The 26,557-nt window shown below is 41.5% G+C and overlaps 2 protein-coding genes across 2 annotated transcripts in view; both read left to right on the top strand.

Moving 5' to 3' along the window:
• Positions 1–17,344, top strand: part of CHRM2 (cholinergic receptor muscarinic 2) — a 192,771-nt gene extending 175,427 nt beyond the window's left edge. Inside the window, exon 3 of the transcript XR_007768591.1 lies at positions 16,988–17,344. The gene's annotated coding sequence lies outside the window, so the exon portion shown is untranslated. The remainder of the gene's footprint in view (positions 1–16,987) is intronic.
• LOC127031930 (troponin T, cardiac muscle-like) overlaps positions 1–26,557 on the top strand; it is a 192,403-nt gene that overhangs the window by 100,141 nt on the left and 65,705 nt on the right. The gene's annotated exons all lie outside the window — the stretch shown is intronic.

Here is a 26,557-nt window from a genome sequence, read left to right as displayed (position 1 = left end):
AAGTTCTTCCCTCTATGTCTGACTTGAGTCTTCTACTACTAGTGCTGGTCAGATGTCTCAAACAACAGATAATACCAGCAGACCAAAACAGTGTAATAGCGCTTGCCACTTTTAGGGAATACAGTACTAATTAGAAACAAGGACACAATAAATACACTTAAATTGATGGGCTATTGAGGGATTCTCTCATCCAGGCTCAGTTCCAGCAAAGTAAAATTTAGATGGACTTTCAGGAACTTTTTTCATCACAGTAAGGTCTATGAGGTCATGCAATGATCTTGAGCACTTGAGGGCCAATTGAAACTGTTCTTTGAAAAAATGGGAACGGTTCCTCAAACTGACCAAATGAAGGGATATTGAGGCTAGCTGGCATGATATAACACAGCTATATACAGAGAGGGGTTGGGGATGGGGGTAGGAAAGTGCATTTCTCGGGGTGGCACAATCCCTCACCCAACAGAATCCTTGAGCAATGGAGATTATGTAGGTTACACCTTCCTAGAGGATGTTGCATCCTTTTTCCTTGCCACAGTGCATCTGGCTTCCTCTTGACTGGTGCATAAGAAGGTGGATGGGTCCAAAACCCACATCATCCCTTCCTCTGCTTGTCCTCTCTGGAGCCCTGTGAGCCTCTGGCATCCCACAGAGGAGGGCATATAGGCAGGAATTAATGTGAGAGACCCCCGCTAAATTCATGTAAGAGGTGAGCTCCCTTCCCCACTCTCTTAAGGGCCTGGCACAATCAGGCCCATAGAACATAGCATTCTCTCTTTCTTTTCCTCTTGTCAGTGGTTTAGAGATCCTCCCTATTACTGACATGGCAAAAAGGAAAACATACTTGCTAACCACTCCTGCCTTTGTGGACTGCTATGATTGGATGGCATGACGTTACTGTGGAATAGAGACAATCGAACACTTAAGAATAGAAATGGATCAGAAAAGCTTTCCTTTTACTTGGGTGTGTGTGTTTGCTCTCTTTTCTAGCGGATCAAATGCATGTGACTGATTGTGCCTCTTTATTTTTTATGCATTAAACTTTCAGCAATATAAAATTCACAAGAGACTCCCTTGGCCCTGTCTGTTGTTTTGCCCACGGGAATGCTGACAGGGGAAAAGGAGAGCTTGTTTCTACTATCAGTCTAGAGCCAGAGCCATTTATGTCGCCCTATTGGAGAAATTAGTTGGGCGCCTGTAGCTGACCTATAGGTTATTTTGAAATAAATCAGTGACTTGATAACAAATGGACTTCATTCATTCTTGGCTCTGGCACCTTATCGAGCCAGAGTTATTTCAATATCGCCCAGCAAAAATCCATAATGCGCCTGAGATTCCATTTCACTGTGGCTCTTGACTTGCTATGAGCACACAGCTGCCTTCAGAACCTCCATATGTCACCTCTAAATTATGCCAATTCCCTGACAGCTTTGAGAAGAATTATCGCAGATGTGATACCAAAACTAGAGAATTGACATTTGGTTGATAACACTCCATCAGGTTATCGAGAGCATGAAGTGGTGAATCACCTTACAACTTGCTGTGAAATCTGGTCATACATCATAAATGTTACTTAGAAAAGGCTATTTCAAGCTGCAGTCCATTTGTTACAGGAAGGCGATTTCCAAATACAGAGACAAACGTCTTAAGACATTGTGACATAGCCCCCAATAATTCTATTAAGTATATTGGCTATGTTGTGACATGTCATGGTATCTTATGACGTATAATGGTAATGACAGCAATTATGCTAAGACTAAGTAAGTGAATTTATGGAATCCGAAAGTGAAATCTAATGAACAGATTAATTTTCACTGGAAGAGTTAGCTAAAAACTAGTTAGATGATTGACAGATAGAATTCCTAAGTACCTTGAAAAAATTTTGTCTCAAATCACTGAGGATGGTCATTCAACTGAGTCATCAAAATGCTCAATTAAATCGCTAGGCACCTGAAACAATACCTTGGGCAAAAGTGTGATGGGGAAGGAGGGCGGTTATACTAACACAAGTGCTAATTTCATAGAACTGTTCATTTACTGATGCAGCATATCAGAACTGGACATATTTACTGTGAATTAATTTTCATTTATATCCACAACCTTGTAAAAAGTCAGCAAAAATAATTGACATCAATTATTTCTAGCAACAGCAAATTGCATTGCTCTCCCTCAAATGGCCACCTGGGAGTGTGAAAATGATTTCATATGACTAGGCAGTCTGCTTCTTTTTCACTAACATAGACAGTTCTACAGTGTATTTCATATTTAAACTACATTGTGCCATCCATATGCCTCACATAAAATACCATCAACATTGGCCTAGTCTGTAATATATTTCATTTACAATTTTCAAAGGATTGACAATATTTATTTTTTCACAGGACTCACTGTAGTGTTCTTACTGGATGAGTTCTTAAAAATATGCACCCATATATTCACTTTTAACAACAGCAAAAGCTCCCTTGCCTTTAATTGAAAGGGCAATAAGTGCTCTATAAATCAACAGCAACAAATCTCTTAATTTTTTTTTGCCATTGTGTTTACCCAAAGAATTCCCTTGCCCATCCAAAGTTTGGGACATGGGGACGAGTGAAATAGAAAGAAATTGGTTTCGCAGCTCCATCTAAGATTTGACACATTAAGAGCCAGATTCTAGCCCAGCCTTGATGACATCACAGGAGCGTAAGAAGGAGTAGGACCAGCCCACTTTTCCCTACGCAGGTTACCCAGTCCTTGGGTCTGGGCATACATGGATAAAGGTCACTGTGAACCTACTATGATAGACCAAGGCCAGTTGGGAACAGCAGAGTAGTCGAAGGGATATATACTGGCCACTGGATAAGCAGTTTTCTGTTCCCTGAGTGACCAGAGCAGGGGCTGCTCCAGGCTAATGAGAACACCTGACTTCAATTAACCTGCTAAGAGTTAGGTGAGCCTGTTAAGTACCTGACTCTAATTAAGGCTCCTCTGATGCTATAAAAGGGCTCACTCCAGTCAGGCCAGAAGAGAGGAAGTGCATGTGAGGAACTGGGAGCAAGAGGCATACATACAAGAAGCTGAGAGTGAGTAGGCATGCTGCTGGAAGACTGAGAGGTACAAGCTTTATCAGACATCAGGAGGAAGGTCCGGTAGTGAGGACTGTCATAGGTTTCACCCCACTCTGGACTTTAGAGTACAGATATGAGGACCTGCATGTGAACCCCTAAAATGAATTACCAGCATAGATCTGGTTTTGCTGCCACCACTCCCAAGTACTAACTCTCTTCCCTGGGTAGTCTTGAGAGACTTCTTCACCAATTTCCTGATGAACACCGATCCAACCCCTTGGATCTTAACACAAGGAGAATTTAACCATCTCCCCCACCGCCTCCTTTCCCCCACCAATTCCTGGTGAGTCCAGATCCAATCCCCTTGGATCTTAATACAAGGAAAAATCAATCAGGTTCTTAAAAATAAGTCTTTTAATTAAAGAAAATAAAGGGAAAAGGGGAAAAAAACATCTGGGAGAGATTAGCATACCAGCTACTCTCACAGACAACAGATTCAAAACACAGAGGATGTTCCCCTGAGCAAAACTTAGTACACAAAAGAATTCCCAATTTGATTTTTCCTCTAATTGCACAAAGACAAAGTCACAAAAGAAAATAAACAAACCTATTTATTCTTTTCTAAAACTTACTACTTTGATAAGAGGCTGGTTCCTTGATCTTTTCCACTCCAGCTGAAACTGAAACTGACTAAGACAAAGGTAACTTCCCTCCTTCCTTTTGAAACATCCTGTCCCCACATTGATTCCACTGGTCAGGTGTCAGCTAGGCTAGGTGAACTTCTTAACCTTTTACAGGTAAAAAGCCATTAACCCTTAACTATCTGTTTATGACAAAGACAAAGAAGGTGTTGGGAGGAGGCCATAGGAAAGTAGCCCTGGGAGTTGTAGCTGTTGCACAGCTGTACCGGGAGGCACTCTAGACAGTTGCAGTCCACAAGGCCCTGGGCTGGAACCCAGAGTAGAGGGCAGGCCCGGGTTCCCCTCAAACCTCCCAACTCTTGATCAAACACAGGAGGAATTGACCTGGACTGTGGCTTCTACCAGAGGGGAAGGTTTCTGGGCTGTTTCCCAACCCACAGGGTGAATCTGTGAGGCGAGCAAATCCGCCAATAAGCACAGGACCCACCAAGGTAGAGGAGGAACTTTGTCACACTACTTACAGGCCAATAATGAAGGAAGAGGAGAATGTACAGAGGCTTAGTTTCCCCCTCTCCCACATACTGCAATCCACCCCTCATAATCACAGCAGGGATGCAGAGAAGTAATTTGTTGCTGGTGAAAGCCAGCAGAAAATTACAACCTCCTTTGGAAAAAGTTGAGTATAGTGACTCCTTGAGCTGCAATTCCCTATGGCCCAGGGATGCTCCTTACTATTCGCTGTATCCTTGGAATGCACTCTAGCCCTTACTTTTCTGAATGATTGCATTCTCTGAAGAAGTGAGGAATACTTCACATCCATGCAGCAGACACAGCAATGAGAGAAATTTTGCCATCATTTGAAATCCTTGTGTGTGTTGCGGCTGCTGCTATCTGTCTGGGGTTTTCTGAGCTGCCAGGCTTCCAGCAGGGTGATTGTCAGAAGGCATCCATCTCTTGCAATACCTAATAGGCTGGGATAGCACTTGCCTACAGCTTTCTCATACATATCCCTAACTGGCAGCTACACCGAGCATCAGGAATCAATCCCAAAGTTTTAGCAATTTTTTCTGCACAACAAACTTGGAGATTGTCCTTTCTCTTTAATGCGTGCTATCAGCATGTCTGAGAAAAAGATGCTAAAAACAACAACAGCAGGAAACAGATATTTGTGTTATTATTCGTGAGAACCAACAGAACATTTCTCACTGACACTTCAATGAGCAATGTCTTACTAACAGATTCTGAGATTGTAAAATCAGAAGGAACCACCGTGATCATCGAGTCTGAACTCCTGCATAACACAGGCTATAGGACATCCCTGAATTAATTCCTCTTTGAACAAGAGCATATAGTTTAGAAAAAACATCCAGTCTTGACTTAAAAGTTGCCAGTGATGGAGAATCCACCTGAAGCCTTGGTGCATTGTGCCAATTGCTCTCACCATTAGAAGTTTCAGAGTAGCAGCCGTGTTAGTTTGTATCCGCAAAATGAACAGGAGCACTTGTGGCACCTTAGAGACTAATAAATTTATTTGAGCATAAGCTTTCATGGGCTACAGCCCACTTCATCAGATGCATAGAATGGAACATATAGTAAGAAGATATATATACATACAGAGAACATGAAAAAGTGGAAGTAGCCATACCAACTGTAAGAGGCTAATTATTTAAGATGAGCTATTATCAGCAGGAGAAAAAAAACTTTTGTAGTGATAATCACACCTTCTTGTCAACTGTCTAAAATGGGCCATCTTGATTATCACTACAAAAGTGTTTTTTTCTCCTGCTGCTAGTAGCTCATCTTAATTAATTAGCCTCTTACAGTTGGTATGGCTATTTCCACTTTTTCATATTCTCTGTATGTATTTATATTTTCTTACTATATGTTCCATTCTATGCATCTGATGAAGTGGGCTGTAGCCCATGAAAGCTTATGCTCAAATAAATGTATTAGTTTCTAAGGTGCCACAAGTACTCCTGTTCTTTTTTTCATTAAAAGCATATGCCTTATTTCAAGGAGAGACCTGTCATGAACATCTTTTGAGATGTTTGCAACCTCCCTGTCATCATGAGTTCAGAACAAATTCTGATTCCAGCAAACCTTCTGTGGCAACAGTTGTTTCAGTTCTGTTATTCAAAAAGGGGAACAGTTGTTCAGCAAACATGAAAGACCTAAACATCTTTTCTGTTTGCTACTGGCCACCATCACTGCCGTGTCTGAGCCCTTTGCCATTATTTTAAATAAGTGTATTTGGTAAACACTTGAAGTTCATGGGCCTGCTCAGTAAAGTAAGTGCTCACTAATATGGACAAGGGCCTTATAAGAACTTGTTTTTGTCACAGTCTGGCATCACCTTCTGCTTCACCATGCACTGATTTCAGAATACCATTCTGGTGACATCATACTCTGTTTCTATGCATATCACACATTCACCATTAAGATGCCTTCACTGGAAGATCAAATACTGAAGAGGAGATGGGTTGAGAAAGAACAAGACCTAATTTAATGGCATGTATCTATGAAAATCAGTGAACGGTATATTGGTTTATGTTCTAGATTTATGAATAAAGAAAAGGACAGAGATTTTAGTTTCTGGAGCAGTGTTTTTCAACCTGTGGTCCGTAGATCCTTTAGAGGTCTACTGACTATGTCTACGATTTCCAAAAGGGTATACATTCAAAAATTTTTAGGTGTCCGCAAATGAAAAAAGGTTGAAAACCATTGTTCTAGAGCAACCCCTGTTCACTTCTGCCCGCATCCAGACACATACCTTTGCAGACCTTACACACACAGTAAGAAACTAATGCCATGTATGCAATACTAGTTCTATCCATCCGTTTCATAAGGAGCCACTTTATTTGCATTTTCTGGAAGAGGTACATTAAATAGAACTGGTGGGAATTTTTTCACTGGAATTTTTTTTTAAATAAAATATGTTTTCAACAACTAAAACTTTTCATGACACAATTTCATTGATTCTAGATGAAATTTAAAAAAAAAACTTTTTTAAAATTTTATTTTTTTTGAAAATGTGGGAGAAATGACACTTCTTCATAACTTCCTTCCCTTGTTCCCCACCGGAGAATGGGTTTCTCCCACTTTACCTCATGTTTTTACTTCCTTGTGCCCATTTTAGTATTTTTAAAGAGTGAGATTTGTGTCACCAAGGAGAAAAATATGAACTGAGATGTGCCAAAATGAAACATTGACATTTTGAAACAATTTTTCCCTCAAAAATGAAAAGATTCCATGAAAAAAAATTAAAAAAACATTGTTTCCAAAAATGTTCACCTTTCTCTAACCAGCTCTAACATTAAATAAATACCCTATGCTAAAGATGCAAATTCTATGGTAATGGGAGGATATAAGTACCAAAGTTAGATAGAAAGAAGAAATAACTAGTTTTTGCAGAGCTATCTGTCAGAACTAAAGGAACCCATGAGGGGGCCTCTCCAGCTCAAGCCTCGCTATCCAAAACCAAAGTGAAAACCAAAGAGGTGTGCATGTTTAATGGGGTCATCAAAGATCCATGGCTACTGGCTTCCTACAGAAGAAATAACAAGTGATGCCTCTATGAATTCTGGCCCAGGTCAATGAGTGTGCAGCAGCACAGGCCCTGCAGATCAGAAGCCATCACTTTGCTTTTCTCTTCTGAAGAGGAAGAGAGGTTGTCTGAGATGTCCCAGTGGAATGACAACAAATGATGGGAAACCCCTAAAGAGAGGAGATGGGGTTTCTCTTTATGGAGAGTAGCCAATTTAATTCATGATCATCATCAGCCTCTGTGTGTCGTCATTAAAGACACTGAAATAAGTGATTTTAGATACTGTCTATGCTTAAATCTTCAGCGATGTAAAACTACACATCTTCATTTCTAACGATTTGTGGAGGTATTAAAAAAAAATACACATACAGCACTAAGAGGAAAAAGTGGGATTAGAACATTGTCGGCCTAATTTTCCGCTGCCTTGTGTCCTGCATAGCCATTCACACTTGGGCAAAGTGAGTGTAAAATGCTACCAAATCTGAGTGGCAGTGTAAATATCCACTTTGAAGCCTGCCTTGCACCATGTATAGCCAATGTTCTGGTTCTCCACTGACAATCACAAGGCCTCTCTAGAGGTAATCTAACAGTTCCACTAGCTTTGAGACCTGTATATCTGCTGAGGATGATGGAGCCTCAGGGATGTCACAGTCACACCTATCTCAGCTATTCCCTCTACACCAGCCTCGGGGAGCAGTACAGTGTAGGTATTGCTATGGTAGCCTGTGACGCCAGAAGATCCCCCTAAGCTTGGATGCTCCTCCAAGGGCCGACTTTGCTGCCTTCAGGGCTGCATTTTGATGGTGGAGCAGCGCAAAGCAATCCTAATAGAACCCAGGATTGGGGCCAGATTGTTTCCTCACAATGTAAAGAGACCTGGCCTTTCGGAAAAGGTATGTTTTCCCCCCACTAAAAGTAGCTGGCTAGAAACACTGTCTCTGTCTCTTTCCATAATAAGATACTTTCTCCTAATCATCCACTCCAGTATGTCAAAGTTAATCAGATTTCTTTCTTTCTTTCTTTCTTTCTGTAAATTTTTGAGTCATAGACAAATTTCACTGAGTGATTAAGCCTGAGCAGTTTTAGGATGAAACAGAACAGGAATATGAACTTGAAACTATGCAAGGCTTATTGCTGTACAACTACATGCCCCAAAGTGCTAAGAAAGCACGAATGCCCAAGACTGTAATAGTTTACAATGTGTACAGGATAATTCATAATACATTACAGCCTGTTTCTAATTATGCGATTCTTTAGTAGGAGTTCTGACTCTGTTGTTCAAGTGTTTAAAAAACAATTATAAATAAAAAATAAACTGACTTACTATACAACCAGAGGAGAAATCAAGAGAGAAAAAAAGAATTGCACTGATACAAATATGATGCAAGAATCTGCAAACTGTTAAAGATAAAGCATGATAAATTATTGTTAGGCTGAGTTTGGTTTTGCAAGTTATATGTAGCATGCTATGGACTGTGTGAAGGTAATAGCATACAGCAGACACTGTTATAGGTGAAACTAGTAGCACTACCTACTATTAAGGTTATCCAACACTTCCCATTATAAGACTGTGCTTTCAGTTACTTATAACTTTACCAACATTAATCATTTGGACTAAAAAATTCCATTCTAGGTGTCTGCCTCAACCTGAATCATTATTATTATTTATTTAAAAATTCAGGTAAATGGTTTAACCATTTCCAAGAATGAGATTAATGACAAATAAATTGTTTATCCATTTTTTAAAAAAAATTCTTGAGACCTTTTTTTTTAAATGCTCTAGTGCCCCCCCCACACACACACACTTTGGATCAGGGACTTGAAATTTGGCAGGGGGATGGCATTTTATCAGAAATATGCCCATGGCCATCTCAATAACAAGCTGACCAAATGTAGCCAAGTTATAAACCTTTGAAAAAAATCTCAGTTCACACATGCTCAGTAGAGACTTGCTAGAGTTTGACAATTAAAAGCTCTGAAGATTGTACCCTCACTGAGCATGTTCCAGGCTCTCACAGGCCCTAGTGCTAACCACACCATGCATGCACCACACCCAGAGATCAGTTGAGCATCCCCTCACAGCTCCTACATCTAACTAGAATGCATGTGTACTAGCCCCACAGAGCAAGCCATACAGTTGCACAGGCAACCTTAATTCTAGTATTTCTTGACTTTTCAGTGCTTGAACTTACAACCTTAATAATGATCTTTGATTAAAAAATGTTTGCTTTAAGTCAATTATTTGCCCAGCTGCACTAATAACAACTTGCCAGGCCTCTGCTCTTTAATGGTCTTGCAAAACACATATAACTAGTATCTTACATGCATAACTGTCAGAGCAGAGGTAGGATGTAATCTCATGAGACCTAAAATTTGGCCTTTTCAAAATTTCATGCTTGTCAAAAGCTTATAAGAGAAGATGAATTATCAGTGCAAACACAGGGAGATCAACAGCTTTGATACCCACTGCTGCTACACTGGCATGTGAATGCCTCAGACTGACTCAGAAATATAGACATAAAGTGTCAGCAGGCATCAGAAGTAGAATGCTCCATCACTGGCAGTGACCCTTCTAGTTACTGTCCAAAGTGGACTCATCATCATTAGCATATCCTTGAATTCAACCTTTCACTTCCCTGTGCAAGTCAGGCAGACAGCAAAGTAGCTCCATCCATAAGGCTTCTCCCTCCCCTGCAATTAGGTTTCCTTGTAAGAGGCTGCTACAGGCTATAGTCACTGCGGGAGAGAACTGAGAATTGTGCAGGAAACCCATTTTCCCTTTGGGAGAGACTGTGCCATAATTTTCTTCCTTAGCAATATAAATTATGTTATCCTTTGCTGGAGAGGTTAGGAAACATAGTGAAGGTTAATCACATCCGTGTTATTAATTATCACCGAGCAAAAATACAAGGTACTCTACATTGGGGAAGAAGTATTCCCAACAGGACGCTCTTCTGCTGGCAAAGAGAAACACCCTGGAAAAAGCCACACACAAGTCCACTGACAAAGCAATTAGAGTTTCTCTGCATCACTTAGAAAACAGACACTAGTACAATTGACTTATTGCACATTTTTAAATAAACCAGCCAATACACTGAGAACATAATCATCACATTCACGGCAAGCTGGATTTACAAATCTGGCAGAGCACAAGGGATGGCTGAGAAATACAGTGGAAATAGGATGATACTCACTCTACTGACACGAGTTTAGATAGATGGATAGATTACTTGCAAATGATGAAGCTATGACACATCTATACCAAACATATGCTAATGAGAACATTATATTGCACTAGCACAGACTAACAAGTATTCATACATACAGATGGATACATAAATGAAGAAAGAGACGAAGAAATATTTATGACCCAACCCTGGCCAGGTTAGACATAACACCCATTAAAGTATAGTGAGGTAAAACTTTCAAAAGCGCTTAAGTGACTTAGGCTCCTATGTCCCATTTTCAAAAGTGGCGTAGGTGTTTAGGAACCTAAGTCATACTGAAAGAAAATCAAACTCCCAGCAAACCAGCACCACATGTGTTGTGCCAGGAGTAAAATTCTTCAGTTTACCCTCATCCAAGTCCATATCATGGCCAGGCACTGAGGATGCTCAGACATTACACCGCCTGTGTAGGCAAAATAATTCAGTGCCGCATCATCAGCATAGAGAGGCTTCTGCAGCACAAATATCTTACCATTTTCCAACCAAAGCCATATGTGCACATAGGACATAAGGGATGACAGAACAGATCTCTGTAGAACCCCACAAGATAGAATTGTTTGGGCAGAATAACCATTTTTGTGCTTTCTGAGAAGAAAGGCAGAAAGGAACCATTTAAGAGCAATGTCATCGACTCATGCAAGGATTTGCAGTCAAGTCAACTCTCAGTCCATAGTATCAATTGCAATTTTAGATCTCTAGAGCCTTCAAAAATTGCCTGTCACAACCCTCTCAACAACTTTTCCCTAAAAGGGAAATCTAGAGACACGACATTAGCTATATCACAAATCTCAACAGAGAGTTTCTTGGGCAAGGGCATAACAATCACTTGTGTGAGGAATGCTAACTCTCTGGTTTCCCTGAGGAAGCATTAATGATCATCATGAATAATGGGATTGGATGACAGCAGATGCTATAATGGAGGAGAAAAAAACACTTTATTTTCCTCCACATCAGGTATGGGATAGAATAAATATCCCCTTTGTTACACCTCAGTTAACCTCTGAATCTGTCAGCCACCATCTGTGCTTTAACCTCTAACTCCATATGTTTAGTCTCTCACAGGTCATCTAACCACCAATGAGCCACATGAGGTTGGTACATGAAGACAAGGTTTTTTAGGAGCCATAATATGAGTTATTATGGATAAGCAATAATCATAATATCAAACTGTCAGTAGAATTCTCCACTGCTGTACAGCACTGTGCCTAACTGACATTAAAACCAATTTGGGTCCATCAGACTCCAGCAGACCAATAAATCAAGACCATTTGTCCTGGTGAGAACTTAAGTGAGCCCTAACTTCAGGCTGGAGGTGGTCATTGTCAGGCAAGGATCCTCACCTCCTGCCACCCATCCATGCTAATCCACAAAAATATCTACAAATATGCAGTGATTCTAAATCACTTGGACTAGTCCATGGTTTTCACAGCAGTTAGCTGAGCTTTAATGCCTTTGGTGCCTTCCCTCATTGGTTCTTTTCAATAATTAAGCAGTTAAATAAAACTTTTAATAAAAATTGAAGAGCAGCCGTTTACTTTACACTTTCTGTAAAGTGTGGGGTAACAAGATTTGTTACATCCATTGTTTCTGCCTGCTGTAAGTAACATTAAGTGCTATCTGGAGCTCAGGAAGAGTGATTTTCAGTTAGCGTTAACTGGGAAACTGCTTAATATCAATTGTTATTAAATGGGCATATTAGCACTAAATGCTAAATGGTATAGATAAACTTTTCCATTAAGCAAATTGATATTAAGTAGATTCAATCATATATAGTATGCTTTACACAATTTGAGGGTTCTTTTGCTAAAACATAACCCTTGATAAAACTTTTCTGCCCTCCGGTTTCCAGATCCATCTGCTATCAATTATAAATATCCATTGTGTAAGGCAATCTTGTGTATATTATTGTACTTTAACCCTATATCTGATATCAACATTAGAAATTAATCACTGTCTATATTCTTGAGTAGGTTCTTACTTTCTTTTAATCCAGACACTGATTTAAACTGCGTATTTCTCTAATGATCATTATTTATATTACCAGGGATGAATTTAAAGGGCCTGATTCCCTTCTTGCACCAATGTAAATCAGGAGTAACACTGCTGAAATCAATAGTTATACTCTGCATAAGTGAGAGGAGAATCAGTCCAAAAAAAGGTTCTACTCATTTGAGAGAGATTACCAGTTCTAAGAGTGTAGAGATTCTCTTTTAAAAGGCTTTAAAGCAAAGGAAGCTGTCGTGGGATAAGAGGTTAGGTTCTCTCATGGATGAGTAACTGGTAAAAGATAAGAAACAAAGGGTCAGAATACATGGTCAGTTTTCACAGTGGAGAAAGGTAAATAGCAGGTCCCCCAGGGATCTGTACTGGGACCAGTGTTGTTCAACATATTCATAAGTGATTTGGGAAAAAGGGGTAGACAGTGAGATGGTAAAGGTTTCAGAGGATACAAATTTATTCAAGGTAGTTAAGCCCACAGCAGACTGTGAAGAGTTACAGGATCTCACAAAACTGGGTGACTGGGTAACAAAATGGCTGATGAAATTCAATGTTGATAAATGCCAAATAATGCACTTTGGAAAACATAATCCCAAGCAATCCCCATAAAAATGATGGGGTCTAATTTAGCTGTTACCATTCAAGAAAGAGATCTTGGAATTGCCGTGGATAGTTCTCTGAAAACATCCACTCAGTGTGCTGCGGCTGTCAAAAAAGCGAACAGAATGTTAGGAACCATTAGGAAAGGGCTAGATAATAAGACAGAAAATATCATATTGCCGCTATATAAACCCATTGTACACTCACAGCTTGAATACCACATGCAGTTCTGGTTGCCCCATCTCAAAAAAGATATATTAGAATTGGAAAAGGTACCGAGAAGGGCAATAAACATTATTAGCGGTATGGAAAAGCTTCCATATGAGGAGAGATTAAAAAGACTGGGACTGTTCATCTTAGAACAGACATGACTGAGGGAATTTGATAGAGGTCTATAAAATCACAGATGGTGTGGAGAAAGTGAATAGGAAGTGTTATTTACCCCCTTCACATGAACCAGGGGTTATCAATGAAATTAATAGGAAACAGGTTTAAAACAAATCTAATGAAGTACTTCTTCCTACAATGCACTGTCAACCTGTGGAACTCATTGCCAGGGGATACTGTGAAGGCCAAAACATAACTGGGTTCAAAAAAGAATTAGATATGTTCATGGACTGTAGGTCCATCAATGGCTATTAGCCACGATGGTCTGTGATTTAAACCCATACTCTGAGTGTCTCTAAACCTCTGACTGGATGACAGCAGATGGATCACTTGATAAATTACCCTGTTCTGTTCACATCCTCTGAAGCATCTGGCATCAGTCCCTATTGGAAGACAGGATACTGAACTAGATGGACCATTGGTCTGACTCAGTATGGCTGTTCTTAAGTGCTTAAACTGGTGGAAACTTTCAAAATGGAAGAAATTTTTAAGAACAATCACTGTATTAATTCAAAACTTGATTGCGTCAAGATGTTTATGGTTCTTCACTGTCATCACTTGGCTGGAGTACTTTTTGAGCTCTGACTTGGAGCAGATTTTTTAACACCTGACTATTCCTCAAATGAAGAATCTCCATGAAGAGAAGTGAGGTTTCTCAGACTGGGCCAGAATTCACAAGTTTACACAAGAAAAGAAAGAGATTTGTTCCTATTGCTTAGCTGATATTCTGGAGCCCCCTGAAGGAGTGAATGGACACCTCAGGCCAAGGGTTGAATTCTGAACTGTCCATAAACAGGAGGAGCCATGTTTCTTAGACTGGTATTGGAATTAGAGTCTCTTCATGGAGACAGCCATGTCCCTCATCTTGGATTTGGAATTCATATATTTACTCTGAAGGGGTGACAGGTTCTCAAAGAGACTGTGAACCAATGAAATCAGGGTACAACATTAATAATCTGAGATGGGGCTTTCCATTTTTCCCATTTCTAGGTTGGTTTCAATTGCTTAAAATTTATTTTTGAGTGACTTTGTAAAAGCCACCATTTTTATATTCTGATTTATACAAACTGCTTTTCTGGGATAAGAAGTAATTCTTCCATTCTGCAGATACTGTCTTTTCTGAATTGTCTTTGGAGAAAAGAGAAAATAACATGATCAGAAAATTTTGTGCAAAACAGTCTGTCCTGCATTTGTGAAGTGGTAGCATGTTAGACAACTACTGCGACAGCTTGATGGGTTTCCATGGAAACTGCTAGACTTGAATGCACGGGTGCACAAGCAAGCTTGCCAGGTGCCTGTTATTGGGTTGGAGGAGGGAAAAATTACATTTCCATGACAGTTACAGATTAGCTGAGCAAGTAGCCTTCTAAAGTGATGTACTTGCAAAAATAGATAAGCACAGTCCAGAATAAAAATGACTATTTTCTACAGCAAGATGGGTAATTTGATACCCAGTCTCCTTAGAAATTACCAGATTGTGTTTCTGCCCACTGACTTTCACCCAAGATACCAGGGTCTTCTGCTGAGAAGTAATCTTCTGGGAAAACTCATAAACATAGCATGCAGAATGAAGAAACCAAAATTGAAATGGGAGAGTTATTTCCTCCAAAGAGAACCACACAGTCATTTTGGACATGAGTAAACTATGTAATAGAAGGAATGACAAGAAGGGCTCATTGCAAGGAGCTTTAAATTCAGACTTACTATGCTGGTTCCTGCAACTATTTTTGAAGCTCTAAAAATAGCCACATCCTCAGCTGGTATCAATCAACATAGTGCCATTGAAGTCAACATTTATGCCAATATACACTGGCTGTGGAGCAAGGGTCACACACAGAATAGGGACCAGGCATTTTCAGGGTTGTATTCTCCCTTCAGTGTGTGCACACTGCAGCCCTCTGTGTTAACACTGTGGTGAGACTAGATGCCTAAGGAAGCAGCGTGTACACAAGAATTTCATACTCAAAATCAAATAACAGAGGCAGTGAATGGCATAGGAGACTAGTAATGGAATACTGCGGCTTTTGTTTCTTGATCGTCAGCTTACATTTGCCCTGGATCAGTGGTACCAAGTGTTTCTGTGAACAGCAGGATAGCTTGCAACTTCTCTCTCCTGTAGCACAGTGCAGATTACAGGATAGTTACATTAGCATCCGCCAGGTAGACTGCAGAAAGCTGTCCACACAACATCGTAAAAATGTAGTAAATGCTTGATCCAGCACCCACTGGAGTCAACCCACTGATTTTAGTGGGCTTTGGATCATGCCTTATGTTATGAGGGTGTAGGGGGAATTGCTCACATCTCCAGAAAAACCCACAAAAGGGGTCCCTGAGGTCACACAGTGTCCCCCAAACCATTCCATGAGGAGGACAGTGCCACTACGAAACCCTGCAGATAACTTAACATCCTCCACAGGTCTCCATGCACAGAGCAAGTTAGGCTGCAGTTCCAGACTTAACACTAGTAACCGAGCAACAGATCATGTGCACCCCTGACACATCGTACCGCAAGTCCTACCCCTCCTAGACATTCCCCAAGCATGATTCCCAGATTTGTAGAGGAGCTGCCCTAGAACAAGGAGAACTGTATCTCAGAGGCTGTCAAGTCACCCTTCCTCAGGGGAAGGTGGAGATCCATGTGCATTAATGATTCTCCCTCTCCGTCCCCCAACCACCTGTTTAAAGAGTTAAAGTTATATGACATGAGTATCATTTAAAGCATTGGCCATTTCATTGCACAGAAATTAACAAGTGCCAAGATACCTCAAGAAAGGTTCTAAAGGGATGATTTCTAGCCCCATTTGGCAAACCCAGGTTTTTTGATAAGTCAGGTTATTAAATAAAGTCTATAAACTGACTCCACTAAATAAGATACATCAGCTGCAGGTCAGCGAAAAAACTTTTATGGGTATTTACATTTACATTTATTTAAGATGGCTTGTCCCGTCCCATAAAATTAAAGTAGACTATTAGTCCTGTGCAAATCCCAAAGAATAGCAACACATAACAGATAAGTCTTGTGGATGTTTGGTGTACATCCAGCTTAAGCTATAGGCCTAATCATGTATAGCAATGCTGAACAAATATGCATATACTGGCACATACAGCATTACTGTACCAGCTACATGCAAGAAGTGGCATTTAACACTGAACTGTGTATAGAATAAAAGTTATTTTTAAAAATTACTGCATTTAATACAGTCTGTTCTCCCATATACACATGCAAATATGTTCTATTGACATGGAAGCATACCCTCTTAGGAAGTAATCCAACTCCCACTGAAATTAATGGAAATGTTCCCATACACATGAACGGGAGTCAGACCAAACTCTTGGCCCATGAATTTACAAAGCAGTTTGCATACTGCTAGATGCATGATTCCTATACAGGATACACTTTGAACATGTACCCCTTAAAGAAATGGCTTGATTGATTTTGAACTTTAATTTAGATCTCTCTTAGGGAGCAGCCATGAGTTTTATGAAAAGTGACTGCTGAGCTGCACAATGTTGAAGGTGTTACTGCTTTTTATATTCCTTTTCTCACAGATGGGCCGCTTATGTTATTATGGAGGAGGAGAAAAGGAGGAAATGGCAGCAGATCTGACTACACAGAAGTACAAAATGGTCTCAAAGCTCACTAGCTTGTCCAGTAGGCTGAGTATGGAACAATGTAACAGTCTCAGGAAAGATACAGGTCCATTGCGGCATATGGTATTTTTCTACTCTTTTCTTTTACTAAACCACAGTTAAAGGATAAAATGATGAGACAAGAAGAACCTTGTACAAATGTATTTAATGTAATAGTGGAATGAGCTGGCTCAGAAGAATCCTGCATGTTCCAGCAATTTCTTTTCTGTTTTTCCCAATACTTCTGCTTCTGGCTTCCTGTAATACATAATTGATATGGAGATTAAAATATGAGTGGAGATTAAAAAAAAAAAGGTCAAAGTACTTGAACTCAGTTATTCTTCCTTGCCTCGACCAAGTCATTAATGTTACAGTAAAGCAAAGTTGGTTACACCAGATACTGTAGCACCCTTAAGGAATTGAGGGCGTCTCCCAACATGTATATAAATGTGCACATTAGTGAAGTTAGGGTTCAAACTGTGATCCACCTTGCCAGCAGACTGCAGTTCTTTCAGATGAGACTCACACCTCCACACACACACTTCAAAAAAATAAAATAAAAACAAGCCACCAGTGGAGCACTGCAAACGCTCTTAGCAGCACAAGAATCTAAAGTTTATGAAACAATGAGTGAAACTCTATTGATTGGAGAGAGGCTTCCTCAGATGTATCTGGCTAGTCAACGTCATGGTGTAGCCCTTTTAAGTCAAAGCCTATCAGATGTTGAAAACAGATATGTTGTCACAGTTACAGGGTTAGCTGCATCTCTGAAGTATTTCTGGTCTGGGTGCACCCCTGAAAGACCTCATGCAACTACCTTCCGGGAGTAGAATCCCACCATTCTCCCACTCTGAGTCCAGGTATTAGGTCTCAGTACCGTGTGTACCAATGCTTACCCCCCCAACAGGCCCTACTCCATTCTGTCCCTGCTATTCATCCCTTTAGCAGTTAGTGACCAGTGGTGAATAAATACAGTGATTCAATACTACCCTCTTAAAACAAGATATTGTTTAATCTAAACAGTAGGAACAAAGCTCAGCATAAGTGAAAAGGGATTTTTAAACAAAAAGACCTACAACGCATGTCTAACTTACGTGGAGTCCTAGGTAGGCGTATCTTTCCTCAGAGCCCTACATTTCAGAAATCTGAGTGTCAGTCTCAAAAAAACCCTTCATCTCCCTTTGTTCTCCATTTTGTGGGCTTGGTTTTGGGCAGTACGTGCAATTTGGTGAGTTCTGCTAGAGGGCAAGCCAAAGCATTTGATGGAGCATTTGATGCTCAAAGTGAATGGCTCTTGCATTGTCTCAAATGTTTACTTGAGAAAGATATGTTAGAATCCATATTCCCCTTCATGGGTGCATTTCCCAAGTAACCTGGTAATCAATTAGCTGAATACAATAATCATCACAATAACCTGATCAAGATACAGTATTCAAGAATCAATCCAGGCAGCGCAGAATCCATGACAATGTCATATTTAAAGCTTGGGTAAAGCAAAGGGCTTTTCTACAAATAGATTAAACCATCATACCTTTAGCCCAAGAGCAGAGGTGTCCAAAAAATAATTGACAAAGAATTGCAGAACCAGGAGTAGGAATGCAAGACATTGCTGAGAAAGTCCATGGAGCTATCCTGCTGATATTTCCAGTTGTAGTAGTCTTCAGAGGACAAAACCACTTGCACTGCTGTGAACATGTATTATCCAAATGCAGCAATTAAATGAGATTGCCATGGAACCTAATGCCTCAGTGGAGAAGCATACAGGGATTCTCAAAACAGGATCTCAACAAAGGTTGCCATCAGCTTGAGCCAGACCTTGAATTCAGACACCTCACCACAGTTCCCAATCGTTAGCATCAGACCCAGTGAAAGAGTGTCATATGGAATATCTGTTGTTGCCTGACAGAAATAATCAGTCCTGTGAATAATGTGCTGACCACAGAGACGACTCTTGTCTTTGGCACAAAAAGCCAACATCATGAGGAAGCTCTAGAGAGTTTCCTAGAGTCTGAAAAAACTACACTACCTTCAAAAGTGTCTGTTAGTCTTCCATGTGTTTGCTGGGTTGTGCAGAGGAACACAGGTGCCCTACCCCAAAATATCTGTTATTTCTGCAGCTGTTTGTGGGGGGGCCTTCTAGAATGTGCATGACACACTCTGGGTCAGAGGAGCAGCTTGCTCATTCACAGATCTTTCATCCAGAAAATGGAAATTCTATTCTATTAATGTAACAGCTGGGAATGGTACACAGCTGAGGGATAAAAGTATATTTAATGTACGTGATTTCATTTTTCTGAGTGAGGCAGTGGATGCGTGTCCCAAAGGTAGAACCACCCCAGGAGCCAGCCTATCCCTGACAAAGGTCTTGATCCAACGAAGCAGATAAGCATGTGCTTAGCCTTCAGTACATGTTCAAGTGCTTTACAAAAATAGGGACGGACTGAAGCAAATGTTTAAAGTTAACCATGTGTTTACAAGTTGGCATGTGTTTAATTGCTTTGCTGAGTTGGGGCCCCAGGCAGGAGGCTTTGCCTCAGCAAGGAGTCACTTACCGTCATTGAGGTCGTCATTGAGCTTTACACCAGATGAAACAAAATGCTGATGTCTGCAAAGGTTCACAACTCAAATTGCAATAACCCTAAAATAAACTGTAGCTCAGCATTGATTAAACAACAGGATTCTTTAGGCATTACTTACTGCATCCCACACACTAACACTAACGTTGGGCAATTAATATTAATAAGTGCAGAAGGAATTAGTATTGACTAGACTGTTATTCTACAGTGCTCCTGAAACTCCTGCGAGAAAAAAAAATGAAAACAATCCAGCCAAGATGCCAAGGAGTTTGACAACCAATCATAAGATGCTACAGTCTGTCAAGCAAATCTACCCACTGAATAGTTTTGGTCACTGCAGTGTGGAGTATTCAGACCAACACAAGATAAAGAAAGAAAAAGAAATATTCAGAAATAATCAAAACAGAACAAAGAGAAATGCATGTGGAACACAGGACGTTATCCGCCATTTTTGTTTGTTTCATATCAACTATATTTGATCTATCTACCTTTGTCCTTGTACCGCCCTCATCACCACAGCATTCAGTGTCTCAAACAGTGAACTTATCCCTCAACACTACTTTGAGGTAGGACAGGTTCACCCCCATTTGCAGATGGAAAACTGAGGCACAGGGTGATCAAACGACTTGTCCAAAATCATAAAGGAAATCTGTGACAGAGCTAGAAATAGACAACAGGATTCCTGAATCTCAGCCAGAACCACAAGGCTATCCTTCTTTGGACTCAGTTTTCCACCTGGAGAATATTTCCATTGGATGATGATTGGGTGGTGAAGAAGTCAGATGATATAGAATATCATTGCATAACAATCCTCAGTATGCATGCCAGGGGAGGAGAATGTAAAATCTCTCATAAGGAGTTTCTGCATTGATCATTGCTTCATTGATTTGAGGGACAGGGAAGGACCTTTGATGTTTTTCTGTTTGACCCTTTAGCTGTGGGGGGCAGGGAGAGCTACCATCATTTTATTTAGTGTAGTGTTCTGAAAATTCAATAGGTGAGAGAACTCACAAATGTAAATTGTGTTTATGACAGGAGGAGTTTTTAGCTTGAGGGAGGTTGTGAGAAGAGTTACTTTTCCTCCACTTTACTTCCTCATATCAGTGTAGCCCTTCTCAAGGCAAAGAGGATTCAGTGCTCAACACCACTCCGTGCGAACAGGAGCTGCTAACAGGGAGTTTTGCAAGGGAGTTTGGAAGGGGAGTAGGAAGGGAGGAGGGGTCTCTTGTCGGTCTCATCTGTGACCCATTGGTCCCTTTAACCCATAACCTGAGCCACATCGAAAACCTTTCTGTTTACAGCAAAGAGGAGCGGACAGAGAGCTGTAGACGGGAATTTGAGAGTTTGACAGAGGGAGGCTTACAATGGTGAGGAGGACCCGCAACACCTGTGCCAGCACTGCTTCTGTCTCCTCCACCTGCGCCTGTAGCCAGACAGAGCACCAAAGCATGGATGCTTTTACCCAGATTCTGGTGTGGGCTTGCAAAGACTGTAATTTGCAATTTCCACTTACTGATATCCAGGCTGGGGGTGGCATCCAATGTGAAAGGTGCCTACTGGTGGAATCTCTCAGGCAGCAGGTGGGAGAGCTACAGGAGGAGGTGGCCAGGCTGAGGAACATCCATGTCCATGAGCAATTCCTGGACAGTATCCATGTGGACACAGCTGATGGTGCTGTCCCAGTTGACAGGACTACTGACACTCCAGTGGAAGAGGAGATGCCTCAGGGTGTACCTGACACACCAGTGGAGGAGGAGGCTCAGGGTGGACACAGCCAGCTGGTTACTTCTAGCAGCGGGCAGTGCTCCACCGCTGCTGCGAACCCTCCTGTTGTGGTAAAAAATACAGGAGAGAAGAAATCACCCCCAACAGTTAAGGGGGTGAAGCCTCGTACCCCTAAGGCTGGGAGGTCTGCTGCCACCGCTGATAAGAAACGTAGGGTAGTGGTGGTTGGAGACTCTCTGCTGAGGGGGACGGAGACACCCATCTGTCGCCCTGACCGTTCATCCCGGGAGGTATGCTGCCTGCCAGGGGCCCGTATCCGAGATGTTACAGAGGCTTTGTCGAGGATTATCCGGCCTTCTGACTACTATCCCATGCTACTCATCCATGTGGGCACAAATGATACTGCGAGGTGTGACGCTGAGCAGATCAAGAGTGACTACAGGGCTCTGGGAGTACGGGTTAAGGAGTTTGGAGCGCAGGTGGTATTCTCTTCGATTCTTCCTGTTGAAGGTAGGGGTCCGGGCAGAGACAGATGCATCGTGGAGGTGAATGCCTGGCTGCGAAGATTGTGTCACCAGGAGGGCTTTGGTTTCCTCGACCACGGGATGCTACTTCAGGAAGGACTGCTAGGAACAGATGGCGTTCACCTTTCGAAGAGGGGAAAGGCCTTATTTGCGCACAGACTGGCTAACCTGGTAAGGAGGGCTTTAAACTAGGTTCGACGGGGACAGGTGAGCAAAGCCCACAGGTAAGTGGGGAACAAGACCTGGGAGATGGGTTGGAAACAGGAGGGAGCACGGGCTATAATGGCAGAGAGGAAGGAGGGTCAGGGCAAAGCTGGGAGGCAAAATCAAACCAGTATCTTAGATGCCTTTATACAAATGCGAGAAGTATGGGTAATAAGCAGGAAGAACTGGAAGTGCTAATAAATAAATACAACTATGACATTATTGGCATTACTGAAACTTGGTGGGATAATACACACGACTGGAATGTTGGTGTGGATGGGTATAGTTTGCTCAGGAAGGATAGACAGGGGAAAAAGGGAGGAGGTGTTGCCTTATATATTAAAAATGTACACACTTGGACTGAGGTGGAGATGGACATAGGAGACGGAAGGCTGGAGAGTCTCTGGGTTAGGCTAAAAGGGGTAAAAAACACAGGTGATGTCGTGCTGGGAGTCTACTACAGGCCACCTAATCAGGCAGAAGAGGTGGATGAGGCTTTTTTCAAACAACTAACAAAATCATCCAAAGCCCAAGATTTGGTGGTGATGGGGGACTTCAACTATCCAGATATATGTTGGGAAAATAACACCGCGGGGCACAGACTATCCAATAAGTTCCTGGACTGCATTGCAGACAACTTTTTATTTCAGAAAGTTGAAAAAGCTACTAGGGGGGAAGCTGTTCTAGACTTGATTTTAACAAATAGGGAGGAACTTGTTGAGAATTTGAAAGTAGAAGGAAGCTTGGGTGAAAGTGATCATGAAATCATAGAATTTGCAATTCTAAGGAAGGGTAGAAGGGAGTACAGCAGAATAGAGACAATGGATTTCAGGAAGGCGGATTTTGGTAAGCTCAGAGAGCTGATAGGCAAGGTCCCATGGGAATTAAGACTGAGGGGAAAAACAACTGAGGAAAGTTGGCAGTTTTTCAAAGGGACGCTATTAAGGGCCCAAAAGCAATTTATTCCGATGGTTAGGAAAGATAGAAAATGTGGCAAAAGACCACCTTGGCTTACCCTTGAGATCTTGCGTGACCTACAAAATAAAAAGGCGTCATATAAAAAATGGAAACTAGGTCAGATCACGAAGGATGAATATAGGCAAATAACACAGGAATGCAGAGGCAAGATTAGAAAAGCAAAGGCACAAAATGAACTCAAACTAGCTATGGGAATAAAGGGAAACAAGAAGACTTTTTATCAATACATTAGAAGCAAGAGGAAGACTAAGGACAGGGTAGGCCCACTGCTCAATGAGGAGGGGGTAACAGTAACGGGAGACTTGGAAATGGCAGAGATGCTTAATGACTTCTTTGTTTCGGTCTTCACTGAGAAGTCTGAAGGCATGTCTAGTATAGTGAATGCTTACGGGAAGAGGGTAGGTTTAGAAGAGAAAATAAGGAAAGAGCAAGTAAAAAATCACTTAGAAAAGTTAGATGCCTGCAAGTCACCAGGGCCTGATGAAATGCATCCTAGAATACTCAAGGAGTTAATAGAAGAGGTATCTGAGCCTCTAGCTATTATCTTTGGGAAATCATGGGAGACGGGGGAGATTCCAGAAGACTGGAAGGGGGCAAATATAGTGCCCATCTATAAAAAGGGAAATAAGAACAACCCAGGAAACTACAGACCAGTTAGTTTAACTTCTGTGCCAGGGAAGATAATGGAGCAGGTAATCAAAGAAATCATCTGCAAACACTTGGAAGGTGGTAAGGTGATAGGGAATAGCCAGCATGGATTTGTAAAGAACAAATCGTGTCAGACTAATCTGATAACGTTCTTTGATAGGATAACGAGCCTTGTGGATAAGGGAGAAGCGGTGGATGTGATATATCTAGACTTCAGTAAGGCATTTGATACAGTCTCACATGATATTCTTATAGATAAGCTAGGAAAGTGCAATTTAGATGGGGCTACTATAAGGTAGGTGCATAACTGGCTGGATAACCGTACTCAGAGAGTAGTTGTTAATGGCTCCCAATCCTGCTGGAAAGGTATAACAAGTGGGGTTCCGCAGGGTTCTGTTTTGGGACCGGTTCTGTTCAATATCTTCATCAACGATTTAGATGTTGGCATAGAAAGTACGCTTATTAAGTTTGCGGACGATACCAAACTGGGAGGGATTGCAACTGCTTTGGAGGACAGGGTCAAAATTCAAAATGATCTGGACAAGTTGGAGAAATGGTCTGAGGTAAACAGGATGAAGTTCAATAAAGATAAATGCAAAGTGCTCCACTTAGGAAGGAACAATCAGTTTCACACATACAGAATGGGAAGAGACTGTCTAGGAAGGAGTATGGCAGAAAGAGATCTAGGGGTCATAGTGGACCACAAGCTTAATATGAGTCAACAGTGTGATACTGTTGCAAAAAAAAGCAAACGTGATTCTGGGATGCATTAACAGGTGTGTTGTAAACAAGTCACAAGAAGTCATTCTTCCGCTTTACTCTGCGCTGGTTAGGCCTCAACTGGAGTATTGTGTCCAGTTCTGGGCACCGCATTTCAAGAAAGATGTGGAGAAATTGGAGAGGGTCCAGAGAAGAGCAACAAGAATGATTAAAGGTCTTGAGAACATGACCTATGAAGGAAGGCTGAAGGAATGGGGTTTGTTTGGTTTGGAAAAGAGAAGACTGAGAGGGGACATGATAGCAGTTTTCAGGTATCTAAAAGGGTGTCATCAGGAGGAGGGAGAAAACTTGTTCACCTTAGCCTCCAATGATAGAACAAGAAGCAATGGGCTTAAACTGCAGCAAGGGAGATTTAGGTTGGACATTAGGAAAAAGTTCCTAACTGTCAGGGTAGTTAAACACTGGAATAGATTGCCTAGGGAAGTTGTGGAATCTCCATCTCTGGAGATATTTAAGAGTAGGTTAGATAAATGTCTATCAGGGATGGTTTAGACAGTATTTGGTCCTGCCATGAGGGCAGGGGACTGGACTCGATGACCTCTCGAGGTCCCTTCCAGTCCTAGAGTCTATGAGTCTATGAGTCTATGTAGCTGGGGAGTGAAGAGGGCAGGAGGAGAGAGTGTTCAAGAACCACAAGAGACACTTCTTCCATTAAGGATCATCCTGGGACTGAGGGACAAACCCAGAAACCAAACCTATGGAATTCCTCTGTGTTATTCCGCCAGAAAAGCAGAAAAGACTACAGGCCTGGTCCACAAAACTTGCTAATCTAGAGGGATGTCCAGCAGGCCAGGCTAATTTATGTGTAGGCCCTGGCCTCCCAGATGCCTGTGTGGTTCCTGCAGGCAACCACCCTCACTCTCTGGCAGGTGGGCTCCATTGGAGACATGCTACCAGGGTTTTCCCAGCCCAGGGCTGCCTATGGATCCCTTTTATGATCCTACTGTGGAAAATTAATCCTGCCTGAGGCTACATTGCCCTTGCACCCTCATCTCCATGGTGATAGTGAGGAAACAGTGTTCACTCTTGCAGCCACAACTCTACCCCATGACTCCTTTCCCAGCCCACCCACTTCTTTCTCCTGAGTGGTAGCTGGACCCACACAGCTGAGTTTAAGGGAGGCAGGCAGTGCTAGTCACTAACCCCCTAAAGGTTTCTTTAGCATGCACTGGGGATAGCCTAACACCTGGTGTGTAATCAGGTTGGGGGGAACTTTGCTCAGGTTGTTGCAAAGCCCTGCTGTGGAATCTGGAGGAGGTATGAGCAGGAAATACCATAAACTGGCTTCTATTCTGCATCGGACACAGAATGAGGAACAGGGACAACTTGTAATATCTTAAAATTAAAGATACTGCTTAAATACATGTCATAAACAGATAGCTAAGGGTTAATGTCTCTTTCACCTGAAGCACCTGACCAGAGGACCAATCAGGAAACCGGATTTTTTCAACTCTGGGTGGAGGGAAGTTTGTGTCTGAGTCTTTTGTCTGTCTGCCTGCTTTCTCTGAGCTTTGGAGAAGTAGTTCTGTTTTCTAATCTTCTGTTTCTAAGTGTAAGGACAAAGAGATCAGATAGTAAGTTATATGGTTTCTTTTCTTTGGTATTTGCATGAATATAAGTGCTGGAGTGCTTTGATTTGTATTCTTTTTGAATAAGGCTGTTTATTCAATATTCTTTTAAGCAATTGACCCTGTATTTCATCACCTTAATACAGAGAGACCATTTGTATGTATTTTTCTTTCTTTTTTTATATAAAGCTTTCTTTTAAGACCTGTTGGAGTTTTCTTTACTTCAGGGAAATTGAGTCTGTACTCACCAGGGAATTGGTGGGAGGAAGAAATCAGGGGGAAATCTGTGTGTGTTGAATTTGCTAGCCTGATTTTGCATTCCCTCTGGGTGAATAGGAAAGTGCTTTTGGTTTCCAGGACTGGGAACGGAGAGGGGGAGTCACTCTGTTTGGATTCACAGAGCTTGTGTCTGTGTATCTCTCCAGGAGCACCTGGAGGGGGGAAGGGAAAAAGGATTATTTCCCTTGGTTGTGAGACTCAAGAGAT

Source organism: Gopherus flavomarginatus, chromosome 1 (genome assembly GCF_025201925.1).
Source record: "Gopherus flavomarginatus isolate rGopFla2 chromosome 1, rGopFla2.mat.asm, whole genome shotgun sequence".
NCBI lineage: Eukaryota > Metazoa > Chordata > Testudines > Testudinidae > Gopherus > Gopherus flavomarginatus.
The sequence above is the reverse complement of the archived record's forward strand: the minus strand, read 5'-3'. Positions and strand labels throughout refer to the sequence as shown.